Raw genomic sequence first — 10,263 nt, forward strand, 5'->3', positions numbered from 1 at the left:
AAAACATCATCACCATCATGACAGCTCAAGCTAGCTGCCCTTGTATTTGTCTACTTCTGGGGCATATTTTGCAGCTTTCTTGGTGGCTGCCTCTTCTACCACTGAGATTAGGATTTAAAATAAAATTTAAAATTTCACTAGGTATGTCTGCAAGGATTGGAACACTCTGCAAATGTAAATATAAAACACTCTGTGCCATGTTATGATTCATGCTTAACTTTCTATTAGTTCGGCATTTTCTATGGCAACCCTACTACTTATTTTTTTCAGATCTCTTTGTTTCCCACAATTTCTTCCTGAGAAAAATCAACCTGCCTGACCTCCTGTTTCTCTAGCATGGCTATGGCTATTTTTATCACACAAATCATGGCATACCTGTGAAGAAAAGAAACACTCTAACGGTGCCCACTATAGAGAGAAAAATTGGTTTACATAAGGTTTCCATAGGGCTATTTAGGGCATTGAACACCTACCACTTCCTGCTTGATTGGCTTTTAGATCCTCATCATCGCTCTAGGGGAGGAGTTATCACAGCATTAACAGTTCTGCCACCTCCCTTTTCTGAGCTTCTCGTTTATTCTGTTGTAATTCTAGTCTGGTTTCCAAATTTCATTTAATTCTACATTAAAGATGTCGTGAAGTATGAAAAAAATCCCCATTCTGAGACTTTTTTAGTTCACTAAATTTTCACAAGGCAGAAGAAGTCCGAAAGGCACTTAATCCATTTTGCATCTGTTGTTTTCTGCTCTGCCACTGACACAGAGATATCAATCATGTAGATAGTTCTGCTTTTGGGACATATTTTTAAGTTAATGTAAATCGGAGTAACTCTTGATTGTACTGGGCTGTGGCCAGACAACATATATTGATAACCTTACCTGTAATTTGCATGTTCTCTGTGTACTGAGCATTTACTCATCCTACACCAAGAATGAAATACAGAATTGGAAGGAAGTAGTCTGGCATTTTTCTTACTGTGCAAAACAATTCTTATTCTACTCACATACTGCTATGACAAAAGAACCAGTAAATCTCTTTCAGGTCAGCATTTTTATATTTTTTTCTTTGTGATGAAAGCATTTATCATAAAGGTGCAATACTTCATGACAGTGAAAAAATATATTGGTGGAAATTATTTTTTATGAGTCTCACAATGCCTTATTAGTCTCCATAACATGATAAAGAAATTCAGGGAAGGAATCCATGGCACCCTCCCTGTACTTCCCAGATTCTATCCTTTCTTTATGGGCTGGCATTTATTTCCTGGAGATATTAACTAAGGACTGGAAAGACCCAAATATTCCATATTTGCTGCATGACCATGGAGTTTACAGAATCTCTGAAGTCACTTGATACTATTTCTGCATTCCTCTGCAAAGCCTAACAGCCTGAATATGTGCAAAAATATCTGTTAGTTAATTTTCAGTGGGGGAGGCTGTAGCTTTTGACTGATGCTCCACATTGATAACTGACTAAATTTAAGTCTCTTAAGCCTTTTGTCCAGGTGATCAGCCATGATAGAGGGTGGGGGAACATTTCTTTCATTTTGAGTAGCCTCTATTTTACTCAACAGAGGTGGTAAGTATCACAGATTCTTCTGTGCTAAGCTGTTAAGATGCAACTGCAGCCTGTCTTCATTTTAAAGTGGGTTTTCCTTTTTTTATCCATACCAGTAGTGCAGTAATGAACATGAATAATTTATTATTGCTGTAAAACCAGATGCTAAACTGTTGCACAAGCAAGTAATTTGCTTATGCAAGGGAGATAACAGGGCCTTAAACTCATTTTGCACATATTAATATTGCCTAATATTAAGGTACTAACATGGACTAAAGGCTGTGCTTGCAGCCTACTGGACCTGTGGAGAGGCACGATGTACCTTGCTCATGCAGACCTGGTCAAAAGCCTCACATTGAAGAAATCAGCCTCACTGAGCTCCCTGATTTAAAGAATCAGATGGTTCACTTATTTATCTATTTATTTATGAACCTCTTAAAAATGCATGTTCAGGATTTAATCCAGAAAATCCATAGTAGGTGAGAAAAGCATAGCAGTTCATTGGTTTACTCTATGGGAATTATTATTGAACAGAATTTGCAAGCATAGAATCTTAAATTTGTAACCTTTCTCGAGTCATGATAATGTCCAATTGCAATTATCCAAGGAAAGATAGTTCATTGAGGTAAGCCTACATCTAACATTCAGCACCTTGGATCTCAGTAAGATTTGAATCTTTTTACTCTTCTCTGTCTTGTGTTTTACTCCTACATCTGCAGTTTTGAATATTCAAGCACAAGCTGAGAGAGGGAGTACATTATTTTGGGCTACTGGTTTAGTTTGAAGTTGTCAATCAGCCTACAGTCAGTATGCAGTGAAGAATAAACACTGCCACAATCTGAAAAAAAAAGTACTCATCACTGTTGGTACAAAATTAATCTATACAAAATAATCCCAAATGAAATGTTAATAGTTCTCAGATTGTGTATTAAATTTTGGTTCATGTTGACTTCTCACAGGGTTCTGCAGTAGTGTAAGCAGACTTACACATGGTGCTTAAGTAAAAATGACTTCCCACAAACCAATTTTTCTTATAGTTTCCTCAAGGTCAGTAGCAATTTGTCTTCAGTGAATTAAAAAAATGTTTTGCTTTCTCTGTATCCTTCACACAACTGGTTTTAGTCTTAACACTCCAAAGCTGCTACTCATATAAAACAGGAACATCTGCACATGCTCAGTCTCTTGTCAACAAAATAAACTCAACCTTCAGAAAACTGCTCAAAGAAAACTGTAAAAATTCACACATATCAAGTAGCTCTTATGTTATCAGGAGCTCTGGAAGAAATATAAGAAAATTTATAGAATATTTCAAAATCAATTAAAATGTCCCAAAGAATTGGAGATATGAAGATGCTTATACAAATATTTGGGAATTAAATTTTCAAAGCAGTGTCATTGTCAAGTTGTTGAGAATTGGGTAGAATATTACCTTCTCTATTTTAACAAGGAAAGGTGATGTTTTAGAAGATTAGATGTCACAGCGATTTCAGCTAAGCTGATGGCAAAGTTTGGCCTGGGGAATGTTGATCTGGTGCCATGTTGATGTGGTGGCCACCTATTTGATTGGTTTTTTTTGGCACTGTGATGGAATCACTTGTAAGAAACCATGCTGAACTGCAGAAAGGTAAGTGGAATGCTTTAAAGCTGGAAAATACTAGATTATCAAGACAGAAAAAAATCCATAAAATGCATTTATTTTGAGAAAAGCATTTGCTAAGAAGGCAACTTATATCCAGTGTGAAATTTCTATTCAGAAAGAGAAGAGGTAAATGCAGAACTTTATGGCATCTCAGGGTACTGTAATATCTCTTAGCTGGTTGTTGTTCTGAGGAATCTTGGGTCTTGGAAAACACTGTACACTGGGTATTTTCTGCCTTGTTTTTACAGCTGGATTATATTTTTATGCTAATTTAGGAGAAAACAATAATTAAAATATTATTTTCCCAATTCTTATAATTGTTGATGCTTCTGTTCACTAATTTCCTGCTTTGTACTTGCTTAAAATTGTGATTCAAGCAGTTTTTAAAAAAATAATTAACTTGTATTTGTTTGATAATTTTGTTAGCTGTGACACAGAACATTCTCATACATCTGTTTGAATGTGCAATATTTCTTCTTTCAAATATAAGATTAATTTTGCAGTGCTAGTAAAGGAAATTATTCTACTGTAATTAGTAGAAATCAGACAAAGATGTAATATCAATCTGAAAAGTTTGAGCAGGTCTTTTGAGGGCAAAGAGTAGTGAACAATGCACAGTCTGCATCACCCTTGTCTTGAAAGATAGCACTTCTATCTGGGCAGTGAATTCTGCCAGAAGCAAAGCCCCTGAAACCTAAACCCTTTGCAGAAGAGAAGTCATTGCTGAGGATAAAGGTGGAGCAGCACTGTCATTGCAGATGTAACTGAGAGGCGGTCCCTTGATTTATGTTGCCATAGTGTCAAACTGAAAATTCTGCTTTCAGAGATTGTTCCATGAAGGTTAATTTCATGTACAAATAATTTTCTTGTTGAATTGAATTATATTGGGCATGTGCCCAAGTCAAGATTGCATTTGGGCAGGTTTAGGTCCTTGCAGAACTTCATGTGAAAGTGTTTTAATAAGAAATCCACTTATTTCTGGCTAGATTCATGTTCTTGTCTTACCATCCATAACCAAAACAACTGAGTAGTGAAATAGCTTTATACTTAATGTCAAGGTTTTACATTGACTTGTTAGGAAGTTTTTAATTTTTAAGCTTTTTCAGTATAATTTTAAATGGTAAGAGAGAATGCTTCTGTGTTTCAGAAAGCAGTCCTTATATTCTCACTGAATGTCTTCTGGAATTCCAAAATGTACCAATATAATCTGATCCTGCAGAACTGCTTGCTATGTGAATCTTGTGTTGGCCTTATTTCAATACTTTGATATGCATTGAAATCACAAGGAACTTTTAGCTCCAAACTACAATCAACTAAATTGTGTATCAGTGTAATCATAGTAAACCAACAAGGCTCTGTTGATACAAGAGCACCTTAAATATTGAACAGAATACCTTCACATGACCTTAGAGTTCATCTCTTTTTTTTTTTTTTTTTTTTTTTTTTTTTTTTTTTTTTTTTTTTTTACTTTTTGTCTTCTGCAGTGTGGGGGTTCTAAGCTACTCTGTTCAGTGTTGAACCATTTTGAGCAGCACCCTGCTTTTCAGTACTGGGTTGTTTGAAAGAAATAATTGATATAATCTTATTCAGCCTTGTCTCTTGACAGAGATATACTTCAGGGGAAGATCAATGTTGCCCACATTTTTTTAAGCCACTAATCTTTATAAAACTGTACTTTGAAGGAAAGGATCATTCCCTTTTCCACTTACATTTTAAAATTATCTTCTCACTACTTTACAATTAGGTATTGACCTGCTCAACAGCCATAAACTTTGATACTGTAAAGTGCAGTTTCTACATTGCTGATAGTAAGAGGTGGAAAATATGTCCATTCCATATTTTCAAATACAATCTCTTATGAAGCAATGGGAACTGACTGTACATATTGGATACAGAATTTTTTCCTGAATTAAAATGAATGTATAAAAAAATCTGAGAGTACAGGACTTACAGAAAATGTTTATTTGCCCGTTGGCTCCAATGCAGCAATTCAGATATAGGTCAGGCAGTGACTATTTGCTGTCACCATTTGTTAGTCCACGTGAAATGAGAGAGAAAGTGCTGCCAGTTACATTTCCTGACTAATACCATGCCTGCTCAGCTGCAGGAGTTGAGAATGGGCCTGAAAAATGAAATATTTCCCATGCTCAAAATCAAGCAGGTGGTTTAGTACCCTGATGAGTCAGGTGTCATAATAGAAAGCACTATAACTCTTAAGGCTTGTTGGCATGTCTGTAGGTAGGCTCAGCCAAGAGCACAAAAACGGAAAGGACTTCTCAGTCCAGGAAGATTGTTGGCAACATAATGTGGGAGCTTATCCTGTCACTGACTATGCTGTGCTGGAAGATTAATGGTTATTTTATTCTGACTGCCTTCAACTGTGCTACAGCTTCTTTAAGAATGGATAAAATTGTGTTTGTGAATATCTGTACAAATGCTCAATTATATATAAAATGCATGCACACATGTGCACAGCACACACATACAGAATCTCATGAATGGCTCTGCTCCTAAGGGGATTCATAACAAAATAAATAAAAATCTCACCAGTCTCTCTCTGAATCTTTCAGCTATCACCTCTCAATCAACCCTTTTTCTTCTTTTTTTTGGGGAGGGTAGTTAACATTTTTTCTTTGCAAAATGAATAAAACTAATTAAGAGCAGCTAACAACAAAGTAGTAATATTGAGAATTGTAAACCTTGTGTCTAACCAGATGTTTTTCAAGATATTTATCATTAGGAATTTTCTACATGAGAGAGTGCTGTACAAAGTACATCTGATAAATTCCTATAGTTAAAAGGAAGTGAAAAATATTTATTTTATGGTTTCTAACGACTGCATTTTTAATGACTGTCTTGTTTTGTTTATATGTCTCAAAGCACACACATAGACAGACGAGAGCTTAAAATTCTTTCCCAAGGTCTTCAAACCCAACAGTTTATTCCTCCTTTTGAAAGCAGAGGCTTTATTCACAGCTCAGAGGAAGAGTAAACCATGTTACTCTCTGGGAGAAATCAGTTATCATGATTTTGTGGTTGAGCTGGCTAATCACGCACATGAGAAAAGAGAGAGGCTTATTGTAAAAGTTACACATTGTCTGGATGTTGTGCCCCAGGTGAGGCTTCAGGGGCATCTGCAGACACTGGATCAGCCACAGCCAAATTCCTGTAGCCAAACAAGGGGATGGAATGATTCTTTTGCAATTTTCTTTGCTCTGAACACAACTGAGGACTCTTATAACAGATCCTCATGTTCAGAGTGCAGCACCTGTATTGAAGCATGATTTTCTTCTGGTGCCACACCACCTGCCACTGCCAGGCTGGTTGGCTGCCAAAGGCCACTTTTAACAACCTGGAAAGGTGTATTGAAAAACAGAGCTTCATATTTGTAAGACTGACTTGGCAGGAAGTATTGTTTTAAAAAATCTGGCTGCCTAGGGAGGAGTAGCCACTGGGCTGTACAGGGAAAATCCTTAACTGTTCTCTAATGGCCATAGATTGCAAGTTCACAAGGGTAGTGAGCTGCCTTAATGTCAGTAATGTGCACCTAAACCATATGTAGAGAGTCAAATATCATGGTACACCCACTTGATGTGCTTTATATTATACCCATGACTAATGAGTTATGTATTATTATGCCAATAAATAATTGGAATAATAAGTGCTGTATTGTGATGGCTCAACTCAATGATCTTAGGAGCCTTTTCCAACCTTAATGATTCTATGATTCTATTCTGAATTAGCTGAAAGATGCATTACTTATGGAATAAGCTAATACTGATGATCATGGTTAGTCTGTTGGGTATTCAGCTGAGATTCTCAGAAAAAGACTAATTCACTGAAAATGAGAACAGGAAGACAATCCTCTCTGAAAATGGAGCAGCTCTCAGATGCTCCACATTAGGCAGGCAGAAATCTAGATGTCTCAGGAAGTAAGATATTTTGTAGTTCTGGTTGTTTTGGGTTTTGTTTTATTCTTTCTTTTCAAATGAGGCACAGGGAGAAACCAATCTGAGAAACAGACCATGGCTCTTTTAATGTTTTGTGAAACAACCTTCTTGCATGACTGTACCTGGGATCACCATATAGAATCACTAAGTACATGCCCAGAGTGTAATAGCAGAAGGCAGTAAGTTCACTCCAAATTCTCAAGAATTTGAAATTATCTACTCTACCTTCTTGTCTGTGTTTTTATCTCCTTAACTGACCTTTATGCTGTTTTTAAATATTTAACACCTATCTAAATTTAATTTAACCTACAACAAATAAGACTGCAAGAAAAAGAAACTCATATTTGTACTATTACACTAATAGACTTAATAACAATGATCCACTAACATCTGCAATCATAAAATAAAAACTTCATTATCATTTCAATACAGTTAATACAAAACCTCAGGTTCGCCAGTACACCAGCTGTGTCCTGGTGCTCAACAATACAAAACAGCAATTCATGCAAAATTACCAGTCTTTGTTACTGACTCTTTTTCCTGGCTCCAGTCCCAAAATATTCCTGCTGTTCAGGTCTTTTGTTTCCTCTCACTGGAAGCCTTTTATTTTCTAGGAGAATATAAAAGATCATCCCCAAGAATGACTTCAGTAGCCGTCTCACCTCCAGTATCATGCCTGTAGCTCTTTATTCCTCACAGTTAAGAGACTCAAGTGATTGGTTAAAGGTCTCTACTAATTTGGATGAAGTGCTTCTTTGTGCAGTGCTGCTGGCATTGCTCTAGACATGTCCATAATATTCTCTAGAACCTCTAATCACCTTGGAAATTTAGAGCATTAGGAAAAAAAAAATTCATTTAAAAATGGCATTTTCTGACATTCCCTTAAGGATGGAAAATGCTCAGAAGAGCAAATCAACCGGTATCTAATGCTTGTCTATGTATTAGTGTTTAGCAAGAAGCTTGTGGCCTTAATCACAGCCAAGGCCTGAATATGTTGGGCAAGGTGCACGCCTTTCATTTTTTCTAGGAAAAGTTCCTCAGAAGGAGTTTCCCACTTAAAGGCATTACAAAGGTGAGACACTAAGAGGAGATAGGTTCAGGATTAATCCAGGATTTTGTCCTGGATTTGAGCCAGTAGTTCCAAACTAGTCCCATTGCACTGGACCTACCAGTACAAGCACTAGAAGCAGCTTTCCAGCATGGGCTGCCCTAGGTGGCAATGATTGGTGAGTTTGTGGGTTTGTGGTACTGAAATATCATACATGTCCCTCTCAGATAGCTCCTCATCTCTACCAAGTAGTCAGCCAGAGTAAGGAGAGTTTATGTTTCAGACTGCTGGGTTACCCTTGTGTTTCCTCTCCATCTCACTCAGTTGACTGAGGCAACTGTGTGTTTGCAAACCGAGATAATGGGCGTTTCCTAGCAGTTCTTTTGGGAGGGGAGGAAGGGCAAAGGAAGTAAAAATGTTTTCCTGTCAGTTGTCTGCATCTGTTATTCCCCAAAGCCTACTGAGAATGTAAAAAGGGGAATGAACTTCTCAGATAATGTCCTATTATGTAGCAGACCACATATCTCAAGCGGCCATTAAGATGAGATTCAGCATTGGTAGATGACAGTATAGTCTAAAATAATTATCCATTATGAGAGGATTGGCATCTTTCCTGAAAGCATCCTGCATTGTACCTTGGTAGAAAGAGGGCACAAACTGCCTTAGATCAATGTTCTGTTTTTATTTTGGGAAGCACAAGTGTTTCCATGTCCCATGGTACTCTGACTAATAGTGTCCAAATGAACAATCTTTTAAGAACACAAGTTTCCCAGGTGACAGGATACATGTCTCTTTATAGTGATCATTTAATCACTCATTAGGAGGAGAAAAAAGAGTCCACTGGTGTCTGAAGCATAAGAGTCTGTAAACAGTGTAGTTTTCTCACTAGGTACATGAAATTACTTGAGATGGTTAAAGTGCTTTAATCTCATTGGGAAGCAAATGACACTATGTTTTGATATTACTTCTAAAATAAGTATCAGAATTGTGTTTGGACAAGTAACATGTCTGTGAAATGGGCAAAACATTTGTGGCTTGAACCAATGAAGGGTGGGGAGCCAGATGCTATGCTGCAGTCAGCCATTGTTCTGTTAGACAAATCACTTCCTCAGTGTTATCTCCTCCTGTCATTCCCTATCTTGTTTATTTGTATTGCAGACTCCTTACAGCAAGACACATTTCCTAGTAAGTGTCTGGGCGATGGCTAATATTTACTCCTTGTTCGTTGTCATGATGTTTCAGATCTAAAGTGACTCTGTGGATCAGGTTCAAGGGTAAACTGCACAGTGCTTTTAGTGCTATGGAACAAATTCAGGTGTGTCTGCACTGAAAATGTACTCCAGTCCATTTATCACTGGTACTCTGTAAAAATCTAAAGAGTTATAAAACTGGCTTTTAAGGTCCTACTTTGCAAAAACCCTGTTTCTTTCTTGATGTGTATAGAGAGTTTTTCATTTTAGCTAAGTTCATATTTTCAAGCCTGTAATAATTTATCACAATGCCCAGGATTATAAATCTCTAATTATGAGAATTCATATTAATTTTTATATTTAAGAAATAAAGTCCAAGAGATGGCCAACTCCAAACCAGCTCTCGATTTGTTATGCAACAAATGTGTGATTTTTCATTTTTTAGATACCAAATTAAAACTTATTCACAAAAAACAATTTAATGCTGCAACAATGAATTGCAGAAATTAAAGATTTAAAAAAGATTTTTTCAGTTTGATTCAAGATTGTCAGTCCAAATCATTTGGTTAACAGCTTTATGACTGTTCCATTCTGCTATCATTGCTATGTCTAAAGGTCAATCTTTTTACCCCACAATACAGATTTATTTTGTTTGCATAGCTGATTCAGTCTTTCCTTCCTGAGTCAGAGGTAACAATCTCCCTTTGACCCTCTGTGTAGGTGTTGTAGACAAAATCCTGCACAAGTTGTTAAGAGTGAACATGCACAGACTTTCCACTTTGACTATGGGCTCAATAGAAGTAAGAGAAAAAGAGTCCAGTGGCAGCATAGGGATATGGCAACATCCCACAGGATTGGGATGCTTCCTGAGCACTTGGG

This window comes from Erithacus rubecula (genome assembly GCF_903797595.1).
Source record: "Erithacus rubecula genome assembly, chromosome: 4".
Lineage (NCBI taxonomy): Eukaryota > Metazoa > Chordata > Aves > Passeriformes > Muscicapidae > Erithacus > Erithacus rubecula.